The sequence below is a fragment of the Ascaphus truei genome, chromosome 13 (genome assembly GCF_040206685.1).
Source record: "Ascaphus truei isolate aAscTru1 chromosome 13, aAscTru1.hap1, whole genome shotgun sequence".
Taxonomy (NCBI): Eukaryota; Metazoa; Chordata; class Amphibia; order Anura; family Ascaphidae; genus Ascaphus; species Ascaphus truei.
The window spans coordinates 9600196-9605499 of NC_134495.1; the positions used below are offsets into that span (position 1 = coordinate 9600196).

At 51.1% G+C, this 5304-nt stretch overlaps 2 non-coding genes across 2 annotated transcripts; both read right to left on the bottom strand.

Moving 5' to 3' along the window:
* Positions 1–1457: 1457 nt before the first annotated feature.
* LOC142465317 (U4 spliceosomal RNA) lies at positions 1458–1598 on the bottom strand. The gene has a single exon (XR_012787846.1). It is a non-coding gene; the product is annotated as a U4 spliceosomal RNA (small nuclear RNA).
* Positions 1599–3164: 1566 nt separating this feature from the next.
* Positions 3165–3305, bottom strand: LOC142465315 (U4 spliceosomal RNA). Its single transcript, XR_012787844.1, has one exon. It is a non-coding gene; the product is annotated as a U4 spliceosomal RNA (small nuclear RNA).
* Positions 3306–5304: the final 1999 nt, after the last annotated feature.

A 5304-nucleotide genomic window follows, 5' to 3' on the forward strand; every position in this document is an offset into this window, starting at 1 on the left:
GATCTGTGGTCTAGGGGTCGTGATGGGATGCGCGTCCAGAGAGGAGCAAGGGGAGCAAAGACAACAGAGGAAGCAAGGACAGATCACCCGGACACATGTGTGAGATTCCAACCAGCAAAAGGATCCCCATGGATCCCCATGTTCCCGTAACATAGTGCTGGAGATCACAAAAAAGAAAGGGCACCATCTGACTTTTTTCAATCATTCATTATCCCAATACATTTAATTTATTATTTTCGCTTTAAATACAATTACTTTTTAAGTACTTTGAATTACTAGTTCTATTATTATTATTATTACCTCCCTACTCTGATTTAGTATAAATACCGCGGAGGTGGGAAGGGTATCTGCACTGTGATTGGTTGACAGTCAGCCATGTGACGCCGTCGCCGCACGGAAAGACAAAATTCTTGTCTTCCCTACATACGGTCGCGCCCTCGCTCTTTGTTCGCGGCGCACACTGGGACCGAGGCCTTAGGACTGTCCCCTATAGTGATACCCAGCAGTACTTCTACACCAGGGGCGGCCAACTCCAGTCCTCAAGGGCTACCAACAGGTCAGGTTTTAATGATATCCCTGCTTCAGCACAAGTGGCTGAATACCTGTCCTGTTGGTGGCCCTTCAGGCCTGGAGATGGCCTCCCCTGTTCGACACCCTCTCCTCAGGGAACTCCAGCCAGACCCCATTTAAGAAATAACCAATGAATTACCCGACCCCCGTTTGCAATGATCTTATACGTGACAGCGCGTTCCATTTGTGATCCCCAAAACAATGATGCGACGAGTTGTATTTGAAGTTTAGGCGACGTCGCTGGCTGACATCATAAAAGGGGAGGGCAGAGGCACGGAGAAGCTCCCGATTGGCCGCAAGGGGAGACCGTCGCCGAAAAAATCAAATATCAGTGACTACCAGATTTGTGGCAGCTGTCGCTCCGTCGCCATTGCGTGCATTATAAGCGCACGCGACGGCAACAATGCATTTGTTTTGCCGCGATGCGAGCTAGATAAGCCCATTGAGTAACACAATTACCCTCTCTCTTAATGAACATATCTGATTTTATACCACTTTGTTCAGTCTCTGCAGTGTGCAGTATACTCTCCTGTGTATATACATATACATATGTAATATACTCTGCCTGTGCATAGTACACTCTCTTGCAGTATATATATATATATATATATATGCAAATATACATACTATACATATATCTCAATCACATCTGCTTATATAAGCGCTTTGCTCAGTCTCTGCAGTGTGCAGTATACTCTCCAGTATATATATATATATAAAACTATACAAATATGTAATATTCTCTATCTGTGCATAAAACACCCTCCTGTATACAAACACACAAACATAAATAAATACAATACATATACCTGAGTCAACACATTATACATATACCTCAGTCACACATACATGTAATCCACATCTGCTTTTATAACCGCTTTGTTCAGTCTCCGTAGAGACTGTCAAAAATTGCCGGTGCCGGCTATATTTCAAGCCGTCACGGCGGGGTATTGGGAAAAGTTTTCAATTAGCAATAATCGCGCCTCTGATAAACCTCATTGGCTACGATACTGCCACTGCGCAAAGCTACCGAGGGAAGCGCGGGCCGGCCACCCAGCCTCACCGGGACCCGGGACAGCTCACGGAGAGACATGTAACCACTCCCACTCTCTGTATGTATATGTACCCCCCACCGCCAGTATATCTTTCCCGGTATCGGACAACTACTAATCTTTAGGGCGGGAAGATTACACCCACGGCGTCAGTGGTAGAGTGGTAGCACGTTTAAACGCCGCAGCGGGGAATGATGGGTATTTCATGCAAATGAGGGATGACGTACTCAGTGACGCGCCTCTATGTGCTCGGTAGTACCTGTGCTCGCCGCTCATCCTCTGTCCCCGGGAACACTGAACCCGAGACACGGGCTTTGCACGGTGAGACCGGGCAGGCACAGAGCCCTAACACCGGCATAGGCCTCCCTACCGGATATAGACCGGAGAAATCCGGGACACGACGGCTCCGCAGCAGCTTTCCCCCCGCAACTCCCCACCACCATTACCGGAGCCCCGCACCTCCCTCTCTCCCATTACCGGAGCCCCGCACCTCCCTCTCTCCCATTACCGGAGTCCCGCACCTCCCTCTCTCCCATTACCGGAGCCCCGCAACTCCCCACCACCATTACCGGAGCCCCGCACCTCCCTCCCATCACCGGAGCCCCGCACCTCCCTCTCCCACATTACCGGAGCCCCGCACCTCCCTCTCTCCCATTACCGGAGTCCCGCACCTCCCTCTCTCCCATTACCGGAGTCCCGCCCCCCCGTTCCCCCATTACCGGAGCCCCGCACCTCCCTCTCCCTCATTACCGGAGCCCCGCACCTCCCTCTCCCCCATTACCGGAGCCCCGCGCCTCCCTCTCCCCCATTACCGGAGCCCCGCGCCTCCCTCTCTCCCATCACCGGTGCCCCGCACCTCCCTCTCCCCATTACCGGAGCCCCGCGCCTCCCTCTCCCATTACCGGAGCCCCGCGCCTCCCTCTCTCCCATCACCGGTGCCCCGCACCTCCCTCTCCCCATTACCGGAGCCCCGCACCTCCCTCTCCCCATTACCGGAGCACCGCCCTCCCCCTATTCTGATTGCACTCCCGCTGCCGCTATACATAGATCAGAGTTCTGAAAATCCTCCGCTAAATATTAAAATTACATTTATATATTATCACCCCAGAGAGAGTATAAAATTATATCTTATATTCTCTGCTGGTGTGTGTATAAATATATATAATATTCCCTCTTGAGTCCTGTATGTACATGCCTAGGTACATACTATACATATACCTCAATCACACATATATAAACTATATACATATACCTCAATCACACATACATATATATACACTATATATATATATATATATATATATATATATACATACTATACCTCAATCACACATATATAAACTATATACATATACCTCAATCACACATACATATATATATACACTATATATATATATTCATACTATACCTCAATCACACATATATACACTATATACATATACCTCAATCACACATACATATATATACATACATACACTATATACATACTATACCTCAATCACACACATCACATATATCTGCTTTTTGAACCGCTTTGTTCAGTCTCCGTAGAGACTGTCAAAAATTGCCGGTGCCGGCTATATTTCAAGCCGTCACGGCGGGGTATTGGGAAAAGTTTTCAATTAGCAATAATCGCGCCTCGGATAAACCTCATTGGCTACGATACTGCCACTGCGCAAAGCTACCGAGGGAAGCGCGGGCCGGCCACCCAGCCTCACCGGGACCCGGGACAGCTCACGGAGAGACATGTAACCACTCCCACTCTCTGTATGTATATGTGCCCCCCGCCGCCAGTATATCTTTCCCGGTATCGGACAACTACTAATCTTTAGGGCGGGAAGATTACACCCACGGTGTCAGTGGTAACACGTTTAAACGCCGCAGCGGGGAATGATGGGTATTTCATGCAAATGAGGGATGATGTGCAGTACTGGTCCTCGCTACTCATCCTCTGTCCCCGGGAAGTGCAGTTACCAAGTCACCACGAGGGCCGCGCTTATAGTGTGCGCTTATAGAGCCGGCGACGGCGAAGCGACGTCGCCCGAAAACAAATACATTGCCGCCGCCGTGTGCGCTTATAGTGCGCGCGACGGCGACAAAGCGACGGAGCGACATCGCCGTCGCGGAAACTGGAAGCCGGCAAAATTTTATTTTTCAAGGGCTGTCGCGTCACGTGGCGGCCCTTGAACAAATCAAATTGCCGGAATCCCGCGACCCCGCCGCCCGGCGAAACATAACTTTCGCCGGTGGCGACAGCGACGGGTGACGTCATCCACCGTGTCGCCGTTGCCATCGACGGCACTATAGGCACAGCCTAAGGCTGGGTCCACTGTGCCGCTGACCGCGCTTGGCGCTTAGCGCGGACAGCACAATGAATTCAAATCTGTCCGGCTCGCAGGCACTTGCCGAGACAGATTGATTTGTGTTTCAGGCGTGTTGAAGGGTCACATGACCTCAACCAATCAGCGCCAGGCTCTGGTCGGCCACGGCCCCCTCGCGCAAAAAAATGCTTGGAGAGTTGGTGACGTCACCGCTCTCAAGCATGAGCGCGGTCAGCGGCACAGAGGACGGCTGCGTCCCCGCTGGCACTGACCGCGCCCCTGCTTGAGAGCGATGACGTCACCAACTCTCTACGCATGAGCGCCGGGAGTCCTGCGTATTTTGCAAGCGCGGACGGGGGGGGGGGGCGTTGCGGGCAAGTTGAGCGCGCTTCAAAGTCAGTTTTTTTGTCTGCTCAAGCGCCAAGCTTTGGTGAGCGTGCGTGCCCGCGCACGAGCGCGCCTCGCGTGAGCGGGGAATTCCACATAAAGACTGCAATAAGTAAAAGCGGCACGCGCACAGCACGCGCACAGCACGCGCACAGCACGCACACAGCACGCGCACAGCACGCTCAGCTAGGGACAGCAGATTTTCAAAATTAAAATACGGGACACATAAAAAAATTATTTATAAAACAAATTACATCACGTGACGCACCCCGTTGCCATGACAATGAGGCAGACATCAGGCGGTGACATGTTGCCATGACAATGTGGCATCACGTGATGCCTCGGCGCCATAATACGTCCCGTTGTCATATCAACTTGATGCCGCGTGACGTCATGGAGCGGCTCGTTGTTACGGAAATGGGCATTACGTGACGTCGCGCAGCCATGTTGATGGAATTTGGAGGGGAGGATACAGCCACACACAAACACATAGACAGTGACACAGTTACAGTGACACAGACAGTGACACACACACACACAGTGACACATACACACACACAGTGACACACAGACAGTGACACACAGTGACAGTGACACAGTGACACACACACACACACAGTGACACACACACACAGTGACAGTGACACACACACAGTGACAGTGACACACACACACACAGTGACACACACATACACAGTGACACACAATGACACACACAGACAGTGACACACAGACAGTGACAGTGACACACAAACAGTGACACTGACACAGACACACACACACAGACTGTGGCACTCAGTGACACACATACACACAGACAGTGTGACACACACACACACACACACACACACACAGTGACAGACACACACACACAGACTGTGACACTAACAGTGACACACACACACACAGACAGTGTGACACACAGACACAGACAGACACACACAGTGACAGCGACACACACACACGCACGCAGT